General features: G+C 40.4%; 1 long non-coding RNA gene across 1 annotated transcript in view; it reads left to right on the top strand.

Annotated features, from left to right (window-relative positions):
* The window catches only part of LOC119472656, a 127,922-nt gene extending 120,509 nt beyond the window's left edge, over positions 1–7,413 (top strand). Inside the window, exon 4 of the long non-coding RNA XR_005201822.1 lies at positions 7,243–7,413. This is a non-coding gene — a long non-coding RNA (uncharacterized LOC119472656). The remainder of the gene's footprint in view (positions 1–7,242) is intronic.
* The last annotated feature ends 12,277 nt before the right edge of the window (positions 7,414–19,690 follow it).

Raw genomic sequence — 19,690 nt, 5'->3', positions numbered from 1 at the left:
GCTCACCAGGCCTGGAGGTTGGGAGGTGGATGGAGAGCAGAGGCAGAAACTGAAGCTGAAGATGCATGGAAGGGCCGTGGTGAAGAAGTTTAGATTTGATGCTGGATGAAATAGAGAGCCGGACTGAAATCTGGGAAGAAAGGCCGCCCTGGAAAGAAGTGAGGGGAGGCGGAAATACAGGTGATGGCACAGAGAGGAGGGCGAAGCGTGAGGAGGAGTCTGACCAGCTGAGCCTGGGGGTGCTTGGAGGGTGGGTCACACTGGGCCAGCTAGGACAGGCAGTGACCTTGCAATGATCCCCAGGGACTGATGGCAAAAGTGCAGGTCATCGCCATCACAGCAGAGAGGACTGTGCACCGTGGTAATGGCTTGGGGTGAGCGCGTGCAGGGAGTGGGGTGGGAAGTACAGAAGCCCTTTGGTTTTTGATCAAGGACAGTATTTTTTGAAGATTTTTGATCAAAGACAGTATTTTTTGGACAATATTTGGCAAAGTGAGCTGAGTTACTTTCCTATTATAAATGTCCAGTATGCTTCGTGAACCTGTTTTACCTTGACAATGAGCCTTTAATGTTCAGGGGAGCATCGGTTCCCACCATCTGGCAATGGTATTAATAAAAGGTAACATGAATGAGGTACCTGCCTTGGGGCAAGCACTGTGCAGAACACTTGGCGTGTATTATCTCATGTTTCTTCCCCCAGGCTCAATGAGGTCTTGTTATTATTATCTGTATTTTACAGATGAGAGTACTAAGACTTAGAGAAGGTCAATGACACCATAGCTAAACGATAGCGGTGGGGTTTCAACCCAGGGTTGGTTCCCGAGCCTGAGCTGGAAACCAGACTGCCACAGTTAAGGATGTATTGGACACTGAGTCTAAGGATTAACTGTGTACAAATTAGACGTTTTTTAAATGAACAAAGAAACAATTAGAAGCCTTTTGGTTTCTTTCTGCATCTTTCTCTTGGAATTATGCTGCAGGAAAAAGATTTGATTAATGAAGAGTTATGACGAGTTGTTTCAAATTTAACTCGGTTTTACCAAACATGCAAAAGCAAAAGGACATCCAAGGAGGATTTTTTCCAGGTTTTGATACTTAAACTTTTGGAGGATTAAATTTGCTAAAACAGGAAGTAGGCTTTTATTTTTACATTTCACATATGGAGGCCACACACTTTCATAATCCTTAAATTGGAAAAGATTCACAGAGCTAATCTACCCGAATCAGTTAGTAGCCATTACTCTCTACTAAAAACCAAAAATGTGTCACCAGAATTATTCCAACATCCGAATAGTGAAAAGAGTCTACAGATCAAATGCCTAATCTAACTCCCTCATTTGACACATGAGGAAACTGAGGACCAGAGCAGCCACGGGACAGACTTGCCCAAAGCCACACAGTGGGTGGGTCTGCAGCTGGGCTTTGGACCAGAGTTTCTTCTGACAAGAGGAAAGCTTGATGGCCACACCCGCTCACCCTGGATAACAGTGTCTCCCAGCGGAATTAACACAATGCAGTATCATTTTTACTTTAAGATTTAAAAGCAAGCAAGCAAATTAGTCATTTAAACCATTTTTATGTGAAACCTAACATGGCCACATTGTAGAGGAAACCACAAGGATTTAATAAACAAAACAGGAAACTTCAAAGAAATGCCTTTTCTTGGAAAGAAGGCAGGAGAGCAAGAAAAGGGAGTGTCTTCCCTTTATCACGTGCGTCTTATGGTTTAAATGTATTCTCTCTTCTTTAGAGAGAGGGCAGTTGTCCAGAGGGCAATTTTTTTTTTTTTTTTTGAGACACTCTGGGATCTCTTAGAAGTGTGATGGACAATAGTGAACTATCAATGAATAACAGGGTTCATAATTATGCTGTTAAATAACTTCGTGAGTCCGCAGAAACATACACTTTCCATTAATGTATAATTTAAAATTGTCTAAATACATGTTAACAGATCCTTTAATACAATAGATTTTAATTTTTTATCTCAGAAATTTATTTTTGAGCTAATTTTAATAGATCATATACTTGATTAGAAGTGTGTCACATGAATGAATGCATCTTGCATTCATTCAAGGTTATCTTTAAAATGATGTGAGTAATCTGTTTTATGCCCACAAGTACTATGAATGCTAACACTTCATTCTTAACACATCTAGTTGTCATTAGGTACAGCAGCTGATACAATCTTCCATTAGGCAGTCTCAGAACTGTGGGTGGTCTTGGAAACTATACCATATGAACTGTAATACACAATAGAGCGAGTTGGGGATTTTTTTTTTAGCTTTAATTCCGAATCATGCAACTCCTATTGGTTGAAATTGAGCAAAATAATAAAAAGGATCTGATTCTAGCATCGACCTATACTGATGTGTTAGAGCAGAGTTCCTTACATACTCTTTGTTACTTAAATAATTTAAATTTGCAGCAGTCTTTTTTTTTTTTTTTTTTTAAGTCTTTTATTTACCTAGTTAAAGGATCTGAAATGGCAGCGCTAGAAAACAGGGAGCACAGCTGATGGTTACATTTTTAAAAAGCTAGATGCTCATAAAATAAGGTATCACAGAGGAAACAATAATGCATTTTAACTACACTTTTGATTGAACCAGCACTGAATACATTTCATTGGGACATTTTGGAAGTAAACTGTGCAATTTATATCAATACTAAATTGGCTGTGGTCACTGCGGTGTTATTATAAGGGAGTTAACTCATCATGTTTGGAAGCTCAATGTCACTTTAAAGGTCTGAAACTTCTGTGTTGTATATATATTTTTCTTTATAAAAATACCTTTAAGTGCCTTAGATATATAGCTATTGATTTAATTTCAACCAGAGACATACTGCATTCCAAGTCCAGAATAGAAGTAAAATGCAAAGTAAATGATCAATTTTGTATTTACTAGGTGGGTAAGGAAGCAAGTGTTATGAATGGTTTTGGCAACTCAAGAAAGATCTATCTGCTCACAGAACTCTACAAAAGTAATCATTTGCTAATCTCAAGAGAAATCTTCTTTAAATAAAACTAATCTTTTTGTGTATGCTTTTAAAGATGAAAAATCTTTCAAAGCACCATTGAAATGACAAGCAAACTGTCTTTCATTTCTGGTAAATGAGCTACAAATGTATGCTTTTACAATTAAAAAAATATTTAAGCGAGAAATCTGCAACCACAAAGAAGTGTAGATTGAAACAGTGCTAATTTTTTTTTTTTTTTCTGGCATAGATGATCCCTTAGTCTTTTCCACTGCAGTCTGGAAGCCTTAATAAAGAAACCACACACAAGTTATTCTCTGGGCAGAAGCATGTTAGCTTCCAACTTTGATTTCATGTTTTGTTCAACAGGCAGATAGTTTAAAAAGTTTTGTTTCCCATCTTATTTTGTTCCTTAAAATCCTTCAAATCTGAAGGGAATGGAATTATAGTACTGTTCATTCTGTACCTTCCGGCCTACCTGCTAAGTTGGTTTTGTTTTTTAATGACCTAGGCCTAATTAGTAAAAATTCAGTTGCTCTCCTTCCTTTCCCTCTCCCTCTCCGTCTGTCCCTCTCTTCTTCCTTTCTTCCTTCCTCCTTCTCCAAGTCCCTCTTGTCTTCCCCACTCCCCCCTTGTCCCCTTTGGAAGCCCCTGGGATGACACTGTTCATTGATGCATCTCCCTCATTAGCATTGCTGCAGCTTGGCTCAGTGGTTTCAGAGGCAATCCGTCATGAGAAAACTGAAGAATGTGCCCCATTTGCATGATTCTGTGCCAGAATGCAACTTTTTCTCAGCTGTTCTTTGTGTAATTTCCCCTTGAGCGTTCAACTTTCCCATGAAGTCCTAGAAATCATATTACAGATTTCCAACCCAATTGAAATGCTCCACAGATTAATTTTACATACTTGCTTCCTTCCCCCAAAAACTTCATAGTTCTTCGTAAACAGAGCAAACTAGTACATAAAAAACACGTTTAGCCTTTCATTGTTTTGAAATGTAGGGCACATTAAATGAATAATTTTGCTTTGAAAGTGCAAATATATATTTATTACACATGTCCAAATGAGGCCACAACACTAATACTTGGGCAGTTTCTGCTTTCTAGCCACTTAATGCCACCTGCAAACCACGTTTTGTGACCCACCACAGAACTCAGAGCAAAACAGCAGAAAGCTGGGTGAGGTGCTCACTGTCTCTTTCATAAAGAGACCTTCCCACGTAAGTCAAGATCTGTTTTGCAGTTCTTGGGTGAACACATTTTAATAAAATAATGAATTCATAACAGCTAACTAGCTGCTAATTAAATAAGTATTCTCACAGCATTTTTTCTAGATAGAAAACGACAACTAAAGCAACTGTGAGATATGCAACCTGTTACTAAGATTTCCATTTTCCAGAAATTAAGAGAAATGTAATATGGTATATACACACAGCACTGCCTTCCAGAAGAGAAACATCCCATTAAAGCACAGTTATTACATTTGAATTAAGAAGAACCCAACTTATTTACACACACACACAGAAACACACACACTCCATAGCCCTTTTTAATGACATGTTATTCTCAGCATTATTACGTACGAATTGATAGTCTTTTAACTTCCTTTTGACTTTTGAGTGCAGTTAGTAGTAAGAATAAACCATTTCGTCTTCTTATTCCCATCCTAAAACCTGTAGAATAAATTATCTAAAAAATTACTTTTGACCATTGGTTGGAAAGTAGCCATAAAATAGCGAAGATATTCTAAAAGTGTTTTAGTTAAAACTATTTAAAATTTTAAATGACTTCATAATCTTTGGGACAGAGACGATGCGTTTAGAATGAGAAGGCCGAAAATACCCAACTTTAAAGCCTAGTGAGTATCAAACAGAATTAAAATAACTTAAATAATTCCCTGTACTAACAGAAACAAATAAAGCTCTTAAAATACGAAAATTTGGTCGCTGAAGAACCGCTCACACGGTGATTAGAATTAGGTTGCAGAAGATTTCATTAATTATAGGTGACTGATTTTCCCTGAGCAGACAGCTCAGGTCTCCCGGCCCCCTCCGTGCGCCCCCTCCCCAGCTCATCTCAAACTGTTGTCTAACCTTTCCCTTAATCCATCTCATCTTGAGCTGATGGGAACTGCTTTCATTCTACCTCTTGTGGAGGTAATGAAACAATCTTCTTATTCACTTGGTTCCTCTGAGCCGGTGACATGCAACAACAACAAAAAAAAGCGAGCGCCCTGATTAATGGCTGCTAATTAGCAATGTTAATGACCAGGTGTCCAGAGGACGGCCAGCTCCTCTCAGCATGGAGTGATCGCTCAATGAGGGCCCTGCAAATCCATTCCCAGTGACCCTTCCCCTCAGCTGCCAGTAATGAAGCCGGCTTGCTCGTTACTCCCGGGAGAGGCGCAGGGGGAGACCTGGGCCTGGGACCCAAACTCTTGCCTGGGGTCTAGTGGGTCTTCCATTAATTAAGGTTAGCATTTCTGGCCCCCCAAAAGCTCAAAGGTAGAGGAGTGAAGAACAGGGAGATGTACTCAAACCTCTTTTGTCCAGAGGAGATTCTTTTCTAAATGGAACCGGTAATTAATTTTAACCATCTACATGTACATCTGTAATTCTGACTACGTGCTAGCTACACATATCATCTTCTCAATCAGATTCTTTTATTATCCCGAGATGATTCACATGGGTGAAGCAAATCTCATCTTAGCTTTCAAACACCGATTTTTGTCTGTGAAGTTTACATTCTCTTTTTACCATTCAGCACAGATTACCTAATGGCAGCAGAAACTCAGTGCGCCTAGAGGTGTGCTTAAAAAAATAGTAATCTTTGAAAATACTTTTTCTACTTAGAAGGTAGGTTAAGTATGCAGCTGCTCTTATCTCTCATGTTGGAGAAAGGAAATTATATTAACTTTTAAAACAAACAACAAAACAAAACCATGCTTTCCCCAGAGCTTTGTAGAGAATCGGCTCTGTAAAGACCTGAAGAACTATTTTCCTAATTAGAGTTGGTTCTTTTTTGGAATGCTGACCAGAAAATTGAAAGGTGACAGAACTGAAGTCTCTGCAGTTAACTAACCATTAATTGTATTTGCCAATTTGTGACAAGCGGATTCTGAGTTTACATGATCGTTTATTTTCCCCTCACTGGAGAGTGGTCTGTATTTCCTCCAAGCAAAGCGACTGGGATTCAGTGTGGAAGAAATGAGCTAAAATGGGAGGAAATGTGCGATGCCATTGTTTTTGTTTCAGCACATTCTTTCTTTTTAATAAACACGTCTTAGGTTGGGACAATACCTTGGCCGATTTAGAAATGCTACATATATATACGACATAGGTATATCACGTGTATGTCCTACTTGTTGAAGGGTCATGTGTTTGATAGCATTGTGATAAGTTTCTGTTAATGACATTTTTGATCATGTATAATTTATTTTGGTAGAATAAGTGTTATTGTAAAAATTACCAGCTATTCATAGGTGATGAAATACCCCTCATACACTACACTTAATAGCGGGTTTTGAAAGATTGTGGTTACTGCCTTGCTGTGGGCTAATAGGTCTAAGTAAAATTTGACAAGAAAAACTTCAGAGCTTTACTTCCAAGTGTGGACAGGCCAAGTAATACCACCTCTTAAGCCCCAGTGGAGGGTGCCTAGATAGACATCTGGCTCCTCTTTCCCAGGAGCCCACCCTCTGTTGTACTCATATTTGATGTAGATTTTTGGGGAGAGGGATACAAGTTTTTTCCCCATCATTACATACTTTAGTACATTTTCCTTGTAGAAAATTTAGAAAGCATTGAAAAGCATATGCATACATGTTCAAGCACATTCACACGTACACACACAGCGCCCACAATCCTAACCAGAACTACATCCATTGCCAACATGTTGCCATATATTCTAGCTATCGTTTTCTGTGCAGAGACACTTTTTCTTTTAACCGAAATGGTATCATACTGCAGGTAATATTTTATAAATTGTTTTATAAAGTTAACAACCCGACCATAACTTGTTGTGAAATATTCTTCTACAATAGCATATTGTGACTAAGAGCCACGAGTCTCCATTGACCATGAATGGTTAATGACGATTTCTAGAGTGACTACAGAGCCACATTACTGTCATGGCCCCAGTGCTAAAGGGATGGACACAGGCTCCATCGTGGCCAGTTCCTCCCTACCCAGTGGACTTTGAGAGTTTGCTGAGAATTGAGTTATATCCCTCCATTAGCTTACATCCTGCTTCTGTCTCTTCTTTCTACAGTCTACAGACCAGTGCCAAGGATCCAAAGAGAAGAAATGAGAACAACCAAGGTATGCTGTGTCCACTTAATTAACTATTTGCGAACAAAGGTGCAAACAATGTGACTGTAGCTTCATGAGAACAGGGAGTTTGTATCTTTTCGCCTGTGTATCGGCAGTACTTAGCAACACACCTGGCCCATAAGAGACAATGCATATTTGTGGAACAGATGGATGAATGAACAATTAAAAAATACATCTGACTATATTCTAGTTTGCATTTCCTTGAGTGGCGAGAGGATAATAGACTTTTAGTGCCCGGGAATGCCCACAGGGACGTATCTCCAGAAGAAACTCCTTCTCTTGCATGTTGCATTGGAAGTAACACACATGAGCAGAGACATGGTTTCATATTTCCAGCCAGAATTCTTAAAAACCCTGTGATCTGTCTTCTGCTCCTGTGTGTCTAGTCCTGCCTGCTCCTCTCTTTAGTCAAAATAATTTGGTCAAAAGGGGTGAAAAAAAAAGGAAATTTTTTGAGTCCCAAGATCCTTAATTTGCACTTGCAAATAACGTGCATGCTAAATTAAACCTGGCAATTTAAAGAATTAAATATTTTACTTATCTCTTTTTTCTTTTTTTATTGGTTTAAGGAACCTATAAAAAAACCTATAAACCCTATGCAGTCTGTGGATGGAATGTGTACTCCTCTAGGAAACGAAGTGAATAAATACCTTATTAACGGCAGGGGAATCAGCTGCAGTTTACGTGACTTGAAGTTAGGAAGTGTGGGGTTAAAAAATGTAGGACTCTGGATTTTTTTTCTTTCTTTTTTAAATTTAAAAAGTACAAATTACCCTGGGAAAAATAACCAAGAGATAATAGAAAATAGCCACTTTGCTTCAAAAGATGTTTTGCAGCAATTAGCCAAAGCAGCCGTATCCTCTGCAAGACATCCTCCTCTATTGTATGCCGGAGGGATGGCTGTTCGTTGACCTTCTAACTCACCTACCTCTGCCGCTTTGTTCAGGGGGCAGAGCCAGAGCCAGACCCTTTTGGTAAATTTAGCCTGTTGGAATAGCACATGGAGAATGCTGTATGCATTCACCCTTTCCTCTATCCATCCATCAATCGCTGTATTAATCAATCAATTGAAAAGCTCATTTAAGCATCTCTCTGCAGCCTATTATCCACATTGAGTCAAAGAAACATGGTTTCTATACTTTGCAGCTTGTAGTTTAAGAGAAAACAACAATGAAAGATGGCACGGAGGATAAATAGACAACAGGTAACACACTGAACAAGTGTGTGAAGTGAAAAGAATGATAATATTAACATTGTCAATCAATTAACAGGTATTTGTGGTGTGCTAGCGACATGCTCAGCCCTGGGTCTGGGTGTTCTCCAAGCTAAGTAGCTAGAAATCAGGAAGGATTTTTTTTTTCCATTAATTACAGTTTTAAGTTGAGAAACTAAAGAAGTTTACTTTCCATTCTGGATAAAGCTTTGTGGAGGAAACAGGATGGGGACGAGGGGAGGGTGTGTGTTCCCATTTTGGTACTTGTTGAAAGGAATAAAAGAGCTACAAAGGGAGAGAGAACAGGTGATGGCTGAGAGGCTTGGATCTTATAACTTTAAAATTGCAAAAGTGCAGAGTTGGAATGGGCCTGAAAAATCATTTTTTTTTCAGTCCTTCCCACTGTATGTTTTATTCCACCTAAAAATTGAGGCAAATGCAGGGGTTTGTTTTGTGGAGAATAAGATGTTGGTCAAGCCAGCGTGAGAGGAGCCTGTCAAGGGACATGGGAGGAGACACGGGAAGTGAGGCCTTCCTTAGATGTGATCATGACCCAGAGGAGGCCTCCAAAGCTGCTCAAAAGGGTCTGGTTCCTCATCTGCAGTCCACTTCAGCAGGCCCTGGAGGAGAATGGGGTTGATGTAATCAAAACCCGTAGTGAGATGATCTCTGCAGTAACGACAATGAGGGGCTGGAGTTCCGTGAAGAAACTGTGTTAATCCTGGCAAACGGCACCCCAGGCCTGGATTTTGCATGTTTTACTCCTCTCATTTATGCATCAGGGAAAAACAGAATCCTTATTACCTGCTTAGGACCGCTAAATCCCAAATCTTAAAGTTCGCCGACATGGATATCCCAGCTTAATATATAATTAACCCATTTTTGAAATCTGGATAAAAGGTGAAGTGAATACCTTTGGATAGACTGGGCTAGCTGTGGAAACTAAACTGAATGATCTTAATAACATTTCAAAATATCTAAGGAGTGAAGAAATTAAATCTTTGTTGACTATCAACCCATAGTCGTTATTGTGCTAAGCACTCCAACATTGTCTAATTAATCCTTACAATCCTCAAAATAAAGTACTATTCTTCATGTATTACAGACCCAGAGGCTTAAAAAGTCAAGCAACCAGACCCAGATCCCAAGTAAAGTCACTGGGTGACAAGGAGGGGGTCTCATGACAACAAACCACTGCCTTGCCACAGCACCATGCTACCTCACATAATTTGAACATTTTTTTTTTTCTTTAAGGATAGATGATCTCAGAGTTGGATGAAATCAGCACTTCTCACCCATGCAGTCCCTGAACCCCCAATTCATTGGGCATACAGGTTATAATGTTTAGGTGGACGTGTGGTTCTTCCTATTTTTGGTATAACCATGATGTATCGTTCTGATACAATTGTAGACAGCCAGAAAGTCTTTATGCTCAGGACCTGGTAAAAGGCCAGTTTGGCTGACATTTTTAAAGGAGAAGGAGACGGTTTGATAGTAAAAGGTTTTCCCACCAGAGAGGATAAAACTTTAGAAAAGGACTGAGGCAGCTGATGAACTAGGTTAGACCCTGTTCTGTCCTTCTGAAATCAAGTTCCAATTCTAGGAGTGCTAATGCTTCAGTCTGTGCTCCTAAAGCTTTTCACAGCAGACCTGGATTGTGGTTTTCTGCTCATATTTGTCCTGAAGTTGTGTCTCCCGGACCCATATGACCATGTCCTTGAAGACTTTGGGAGAGACGGCACTTCTCTTTCCACGATACATGAAAATTTCTTTTACTACTTTTAAAAAATGTAATTGCGAGGAGTTTTCAACGTAAAGAGGATCTCCTGGAAGCCCCCCAATCTTTTGAGATGGGTTCCATAATGAAGATATTGATGCCAGATCACAAGGTGATTGGAACACAGGCTCTCAGGCAACAAGAGGCTGCTGGATTGTAGTGTACCATCTGGGGGAGCCTGTGCAGATGAGTGCTCCATGACCACAGCTGCTGGGGACCCCACAGGCAGCTCTGCATGTGAGGGTGTCCTGAGGATTCTCTTAGTTCCTTGCTGTTTGAGAGATGCTCAGACATTTTCAGGGACCCCTGACAAAAAGCAACATCACATTTCCACTCAAGACTGAAAGTTACGGTGGAGCAGGTGAAAACCTGGAGAGGCGACTGCTTTTAATTTTGAAATCTAAAACCAGCCAAAAGGTGGATCTTTCTGCTCTGTGTCTGGCTGTTCTAAGAGCCACTCTGACTAAATAATACCAGTTTAACAGAGGGTAGGGAGATGGGAAAACTAATAGAAATTGCACTAAACTAGGCTCTTTATAATGATTGCATTTTTCCTGGGTGGTAGGTATTATTCTTTCTGTTTTACATATTAAGAAACTGAGGCTCTGGGAAGTGAGATGTCATAGAGTTGGTAAGGGGCAGAGTCACATATTCGTCTTGCTGTGACTGCAAGATCCTCCATAACGGTGTTGTTTAATATGATAACCATCAGCCCTTGTAGCCCTTTTAATTAAAATTAAAATTAAATTTAATGAGATATTCCACTCTTTAGTCAAACGTCAAGTGCTCACGAACTACATGTGGCTGGTGACTGTCTTGAACACTACAGATGTAGAATATTTCCTCCAGCAAAGAGAGTTCCGTTGGGCAGTGCTCCCTATAACCGTGTTGAGAACTTTGTTTGGTAGAAGTATTTGTGGAAAATAACAGTAATCAAACCCTTGTTCTCTGTTAGTGAAAAATGGTGGAGATAAAGGGGAAGAGAGATGGAAAATCTTTAACAAAGAAAGTAGTTTAGTTGTAGACACATGGTATTAACTAAACCAACGGCAACAGTAATCGCAACATCTTGTTGTTTGCTGCTTCTTATGCGGTAGGTACTATTCTAAACTTGTTATGCGGATGAACTCATTAAATCCTCACAGCAATCCTACGAACTGGATGCCGTGTGGTCTCCATGTTATGGATGAGGAAACTGATGCACAGTGAAGTCAAGCTGCTTCCTGAGGTTACCCAGATAAAGAAAAGTAAGCCAGGATTGCAACCCAGATAGTCTGGCTTCAGACACTGGGTGCATAACCAGTATTTCATACAAGAATAGGCGCACTTAGGAGAAAGTTTTGAGAGTAAGTTGCTGGTTAGAAATGGAGGTATAAAAAGTGATGCGTTGTTTTTAAAAAACAGAATAACCTGAAAACCAAGCAATCCTTCCCTTTGCATGCTGTCTGTGCATATGTAGGCACAGAATGTTGAATACATATTACATATAACTTTATATGTATAAACTACATATTTTAAGTACATATATGTACATATATGCAAAATTCATGTGTGTGTGTTTGTGTGTGTGTGTGTGTGTGTGTGTGTGTGTGTGTATGCATAGCAGTTTATGAGACCAAGTCAGATATAGTGCTGTTAATGGCAAGTAAATAAGGTAAAAGTAGAGGATATTATAATTGGAAAGCAACAACTAGTATATAGTTAATTATTGGTAAAATTCATTTTCTCTTCTTGCTCCAACTGAAAGCAAAGGAGAAAAACATTGGATAAGATCAAACCCAAATGAATGAATCTCAGTGTTTTTATAAATTTTTAAGTTTGCAAAGTAGGTTTAAAGGTTTTGCAAATGTTTTAGGAAAATTTTGGAAGAAGGACTTCAAGTTTGCCTTGAACGACCAGAATTTAAATTCCTCTCATCTGTGTATAAGGTGTGCACTTGGAAGTTAAGAATTCTTTTGTAATCTATTTATCTAATGCATTTCCAAATGGGTGGCTCACACCTGTAATCCCAGCACTGTGGGAGGCTGAGACGGGTGGATCATTTGAGGTCAGGAGTTCAAGACCAGCCTGGCCAACATGGTGAAACCCCATTTCTACTAAAATACAAAAAAGTATTAACCAGGAGTGGTGATCACACCTGCAATCCCAGCTATTGGGGAGGCTAAGGCATGAGAATCACATGAAGCCGGGAGGTGGAGGTTGCAGTGAGCCGAGATTGCACCACTGCACTTCAGCCTGGGTGACAGAGCAAGACTCTGGCTCATTAAAGAAAAAAAAAGAGTGTGATTTTATTGATACCACACTTGTTGGGTGGGTTAGTCCTGTGGATATAGCTTGTATTTTAAGTAAGTACAGAAGTACTTAGAAGGTGTTAGCACTTATGCTTACCATTTTTCAATTAAGAAAAATAATATATACAACTAAATTAAATTTGCATCATTAACAAAGTCCTTTAGTTCTCAAGTGGAAACGATTTAAAACTCAGTTTATTTTGTAAATTTTAGCTAATGAGTAGTTTTTTTTTTTTCAAGTATGGGAAACATGACCTTTTAAAAAAATAAAAATATGAGTAGTATTTTAATTTCTGTGTGGTATAACTTTCTAAATTAAGGTATTATCCATGAAGACAAAAGTCTCATTACCTTTCTGGTGATATCTAAATGCCACCTTAACAAATTGGCATGTGATATCAGAATGCATCCCTATATCTGAAAAAGTATCTTAACTTCATAATGGTTATAATCTTACCTGTCTTCCCTATCACTACGTCCTTTTTAAATACTTATTTTAAACCAAATGAAAAATCTTTAATATAGAATGCCACAGAATCGAGAATTTTTAAAACAATTATTCATGAAAATAGCCATTTTTTTTCCCAAGAAGATAAAGTGCACTGACTATTACATACAGGAATTGGTGGCTTGAATTTTATCTTTTTGAGCTGTAATTTCAAGGTTGGAAGCAACTTTAGAGATCATCTAGCCCTTCCCTCTCAGAAGTTTTATAGACTGACCCCAACACTGCACACAGCTAGGATTTGAACCTGGATTCTCTCTCTAGGAGGCATTACCCAACCAAAGCTTACCATATTTTGTTCGCTTTTTGACCAAATCTTGGACACATCAAATCTTGATTTAATGAACATTTAAACCACTTGAGGAATAGATTGCTATCTTGCTTTGCTTAGCTACTGCAATCAAATACGTGCTAAGTCTCCTGTGCACGTGATCCATGCAGTACTGTGCTGAGTCTATGAGACCATAGAACCAGAAGGTACCTTCAAGATTATCTAGTTCAATTGCTTTGGCTTTCAGATGGAGAAAATGAGAAGTGAACGGTGTTACGGGGCCCCACAGCTAGCCAGCATCAGATCTGTGCCCCTGTTCCAGATGGCCTCACCTCGAGTCTGGTCCTCTCATTTTATGATATTTCCAGCGCAGTGCACAGTTCCAAGCGTGTAGTCAGGTGTTCAAACAAGGATCCAAACATTGACTCTTGTTCCTGTTGCCTTGTGGGCGGTGGGGACATTGACGAGGCATAAATATTTGCCAAAGAATCATGAATAAGCTCAGCTGGGAATCAACTTTGATATGCAAATGACAGAGGTCGTTATAAACATATTTAAAAAGTTTATTTTAAATTAAAAAAAAATAAGTTGTAAAACACATGGGGTCAGGCGAGCCATTGAAGAAAATGGCCTTCTCTGTGGCATCTCATTGCGTTGAGCTTTGATGATCTCTGTGAAGGATGATGTCGAGAGGGAAGAGGGCTGCCTGTCGACTGTAACCTACAGACAAATGAAAACCCGGCTGCGTCCTGAGAGTTTTAGGTAATCCAGGCTCATAATTTGATTTGAGAAGAGCTACTCCAGGCTACTGTGTAATTATGGAAGCATTCACTCGGCTGGCTCCTGTTCGCCTCATCACGTTCTACCTCATTGCCCTTTATACTAAAGCCTCTGCTGATGAGAGGGCGGAAACAGTGAGTACAAATAAAGCAATTAGCAGGTGGGGAATGCTGCCACTGTTTAAGGATAACATACAATCTTTATTAGTACTTATGAAGTAGAAGTCTAGAGCTGAGAGACAAAGGGAAATACCACAAGCCACAAAAATGAAAAGGGGTGTGGGAACATGAAGGGAATGGGGAAAAATTACTCCAACGTGTCTACTTCATGTTTCACAAATCTGACCCCAGAGGCTGGTTTAGAAAAAAATTAAACCTCCAGTTTATTTATATGACGGTGAGTTACATTCTCAACGGAAATTCACCTTCTAGCTTTCTTCCTTCTTCGGACCTATTCTTTTGTGATGTGAATTAACTTGAAAAACATTTTCAGCAGTTACTGTGTTCCGCTGTTTTGAATTCGGGTTGAAGAGAAATCCGCCAGCAGGGGGAGTCAGGATGGGCACCAAACCTTGGCAGGCCTGACGCTTAGAACGCAGATTCAGAGGCACTGGCAGCAGCATTGAAAATGCCCACTGCAGAGAAGGAGTATAATGGGCAGGAGGAGGAAAGCAAGAGGATTTCAAGTGTTCAAGTGTTCTTGAAATCCCAGCGCAGGATATTGAAGATGGACGAGAAAATAGGGAACAGTCTTTCTACCTCCATTTGCAGAGTGATTCATGCGCTCTGCTTCTTGGTTTACTTATCTGAAAGCAGGGAGAATACCACTCCGTTCATCCAGCATGCCGTACTTCTCGTATCTTGGTAGATATCATTGCTTTTCATAGCTCTAGGCTTATTTCTTCTGTCTGAGCACCAAGGTAGAGTATAAATGATCGTCGTTCTTTTCAGAACCACAGGAAGACGCCCCTGCATCTGGTTTGGGCCTGCTACCTTTGTCCTTGAATGCCTTATTAATTAAAGCTCTCCTGTCAACTTCAGCTACCAAAACAGGATATAGCTTCCAACTGGAATAGATTTCCAAGCAGCCACCTTGAAGGAAAAGTGTGCAAGTTTGCAGAAAAATCAATATGCTTTTCCTTTGCCTTAGTAGCAGGAGGGTACTTTGGACAGAGACATGTACGGACACCTAGAAAGATAAAGTTTGATGCTAGCAGTAGAAATTAATATTGCAAAATTAAATCTTTGTCTTCATCCCCAAAACACTTGGCTTCTTTTAGGGGATACTTTTGGTTCTCGCCACAGGTTTTACACAGTCCTTCTCTTTCTCATCCTCCATCACCTAGCAGCCGCTTGAGACAGACCCAGAGTGCCCAAAGTAAAATCTCTTGGACAATAATACTGAGAAAAATGTTTATTTCACCCTTTGTTGGAAATCACAGCACCTTCAACAGAGATATTATCTCAGTCAGATCAGAGGACTAAAGATGATCGTGACCAGGCCTTCCCAAGTAGCATTCAGGGGAGGCGACTTCTGTAGGCAAAGCAGGGAAGAATGGCTTCCGGAATATGCAAAATGCTCAGCACCTAGTGTTAATGCCTTTGCTACTTTGGATAATGCTAGTAAATATAGAAATATGCATATCATAAACTTTAGGGGAGTGTACATTGTGCATTTAAAACAGATTTTATTTGAGGATTGCCATTATGCTCATAAAGTCTTATTATCCCAGCCCTGCATATCCAAAAACACTGACATTCTCAGATGACACATACTAAGCCATAATGTCATAAATGCACAGAATTTTCATTTGTTTTCTCTCTCATTTCCGTCATCATCCTCTTCATAACCGTCACTATCCACTGAATTGGTTTTAGTGCTTCATGGTTTTAAAAGTGTTTCATACTCATGAACTTACTTAATTCTTAACCATCTGTGATTCTGACAGGTGATACCGTATGATTTTGCAGATAAAGAAATGGACACAGGGAAGCTCTGTGACCTACTTGGGGATGGCTCGGTTTGGGAGAATATCTAAGTGTCTAGGTCAGTTTGAATCAGAGCTCCGTCCATTATCAATTTAAAGTGACGAATCCAAGAAACTGGAAATCATTTCAGTAACTATTCAGCCTTGGGAATTATTAGTACTGAGTAAAAAAGGAAAAGAACAAAATATTCGCATGTCCTCTTGTGCCTGGGAACCGTGGTATTTTAGAAATGTGCCAAGTGGCATAACAGGACACGTGAGTATGCTTCGCCTTCCTACCCCTCCCGTTCTCACCCCTGCTTCTTTCCTTTGTGTCAGTTTAAAAAATAATGGGCAAAGCTAGATGGTTGTAGTTGAGCAGAAGGACGTGTGAGTCTCACTGCTCACCCCTGTGAACAGGACTTCAGAAGTGATGCCTGCAGATGCCTCTCTTCTCTAAGACCTCGCCCCGCTCCGGGGCATAAGAACATGGTTGTACTTCTGGGGAGGCTGTCAAGAATTTTCCTGCTTTGACAAACCCAGAGCTGCACCCTTTGTGCTGTCCAGTTCATCTCCTCCAATGCAGGCTCCTAGCAAATTCTTTTTCTATTACACAATGACAGGTAGTTCACCTTTGATCATTACAATTTATATTTGATGACAAAGAACCTTTCCAAGAACATACTCGTTGATAGTTTGAAGGGCTGAACAAACGTCTTTATTTTTATTTATTTGTTTTTGAGATGGAGTCTTGCTCTGTTGCCCAGGCTGGAGTGCCATGGCGTGATCTCGGCTCACTGCAATCTCTGCCTCCCAGGTTCAAGCGATTCTTTTGCCTCAACCTCTGGAGTAGCTGGGACTACAGGTGGATGCCAGCATGCCTGGCTAATTTTTGCTTTTTTTTTTTTTTTTGAGACGGAGTCTCACTTTGTCACCCAGGCTGGAGTGCAATGGTGTAATCCCTGCTCACTGCAACCTCTGCCTCCTGGTTCCAAACTATTCTCCTGCCTCCACCTCTGAAATAGCTGGGATTACAAGCATGCACCACCACGCTCGGCTAATTTTTGTATCTTTAGTAGAGACGGGGTTTCACCATGTTGGCCAGGCTGGTCTGGCACATCTGACCTTGGGTGATAGATCTGCCTCAGTCTCCCAAAGTGCTGGGAAAACAGGCATGAGCCACTACTCCTGGCCAAATGTCTTTATTTTTAAAACAAGCCTTTCAGTCTACAGAATTTGTAAAGGATGGGGATGTGTTCTAATTAGATTCGTTCTCATGGAGGACGGAATTGTTTTTATTTGCTTGTGAATGGGATCAGAGATACTCACAATCTACCTCCTACACGTGTCCCACCTGGACGCCCTTGAGGCTTTCTTTTCCTCATGGTAGCCTGCGACCTCTTTGGGCCTGGCCTGAGTGAATTACCTCCTCATGGGTCATCAGGAGTAGACCATAATTGATGATGGATGCTTCCATGCTGCCTGGAGCCGCTGCACCTGATGGATGCCATTTGAAACTCCTGCAGGAAATACTAGGCATCCTGCTCCAAGTGTCCTTGAAGTCAGTGGCAAATTCCTCTTGTTCCCTCAAAAAGCATGCTTCCTGTTGTTTTTGGGTGGTCTTCCCAATACTTAGACCTGAAAATGTTTCACAGAGAAAACAAAGAGCATATTTTAAATTCTCAAGTAAAATACTCCCTGATGGGTAGAACTTGGTTTTGATAGCATGGGGTGGAAAGAGCGTGGCTGTCTATTTACTACGAGCATTTTGTGACAAGCAGTCCCAGTGCAGGGTACAACAGCACCGCCCTTCATTCTCTGAAGCAGCCAATTCCTACCAGCCGTTCAGGCCGGTTTCTGACTAAGCAAGTTGTTCCTTTTAGATCCTGCCTTCAAGGCCGTTTCTGATGGTAGACGGAGGACTCATTTTTCTCTGCTTGTCCGTGTGTCTGTACAGTCATTGGATGCTCAGAGACTCCGGGTTGGAGGTCTCTGTAAGTTATCCTCACCAGCCTTTCTGAGCCAGACGCAGAGGATACACCCCAACTGGCTGGTAAAAGCAGTACATCTAATCACATAATGCCTCTGTAATGTGGCTTTTTAAAAATTAAGTGACCCACAGGATATTAACCTGGTGGGAACAACTCCCAAAGGATGCAGCACTGGCAAATGCTTCAAGAGCTGCCAGCACCCGTATTAAATGTGATGCGTATTTTGTCTAAACATATGGAAATAAAAATAAGCCATGGGAGAACTTCAGTGCTGTACATGCTATATTGTCCGTAAACCTGTCATAAATAAGTGTCTCTTAAAGAGAAGCCAACTAATAAATGTGCACTGAATTACAAAGCTTCAATATTCTGTAACACGGGGTCTGTCCCCCACACCGTCCGCCGGCGTCCCTCCCCCTGCCGGGCCCGCCTTGTTACTGAAGCCGTGATGACATTTTCTACTCTGTGGCCCATCTCTGTTTAGTTGTTGTTGATTGAGTTATTTGGTCGGTTCAGAGGCTTGAAAAAATAAAGAAAACAAATCTGTAAGCTGTAAAATGCAGCTTCTTTCTTCCTTTGTCTGTATATTGGAGTCTGGCTTGGCACCAGAACCCCACCCCAAACCTCCCACCAAGAGTATGTCATATTTCTATATGCTCGTGCATGTTCAGCTCTACCTGTTCTGAAATGCTGCCCAAACCCCAGCGATGTTTACATAAGTAAAAGGGAGTCTCACTTTTATGCTGTAATTTCTGCACGGAGCAGAGGGTTTTCCTAGCCGTCCCTTACACTTTGTTCGTAGGTGAAGTTTTATTTTTCTAATGTGATGGTTTTATCCAGCTTTGACAACAGATTTCTTTAGGAGATTACACACCTGGAATTAACTTTTTCTGCCAAGAATTACGGTGCACCTGGAAGATCTAAATCATTTTTATCTGTGTTTCGGAAGCTTTGTGTGGTGAAATTGCGTATCTCGAACTTGACTTGCCTCTTGAGGAGAAGCTGAAGGGCTGGAGTCAGGTAGATGGCTATCTGCCGGTGCCATGGAGCAAATACATCCAGCGTGCCTTTACTTTTCACCAGCCAAATACCACCTGAACAGCATCCTCCTGAGTACCTCACTTCTTAAATGACTCCGCTTCCTGCGTAACATATGGACATGCGAGTCTGCCTTTCAGCAGACAGTGTGCTAGTGTACACCAGTTCTAACACTAATCCCATTAATGTTTGATATCACCCCCGCAGGGTTCAGGAGACGTCAGACACTACATCTACGGTGTGTGTGGTCGGCATCATATGCACTTAAACAAGGAGAAGGTTAGAGAAGGATTTGTAGAGATTTCTTCCCTAAAGACATTTGCTAACTAGATTAAATATTTTGAGATTGGGAAATACTTTCTATAAGTATGAATGCCACCAAAATATAACCTCAATTGATTTAAGAATATGCAGGGAGTTCATTATAAATAGCCATTTGTAATGTCTCCATTTGGAGACGTTTTCTGTTATAAAACTGTGGATAAGGTCTTGCGAGGTACAACGGTGAGACTATCTTCAAGAGATGTAGGATTACGAGTCATAAAAGTTATTAC

This window comes from Cebus imitator, unplaced genomic scaffold, assembly GCF_001604975.1.
Source record: "Cebus imitator isolate Cc_AM_T3 unplaced genomic scaffold, Cebus_imitator-1.0 Scaffold111, whole genome shotgun sequence".
NCBI lineage: Eukaryota > Metazoa > Chordata > Mammalia > Primates > Cebidae > Cebus > Cebus imitator.
Note: the sequence above shows the minus strand (reverse complement) of the source record. Positions and strands in the feature narration are given on the sequence as shown.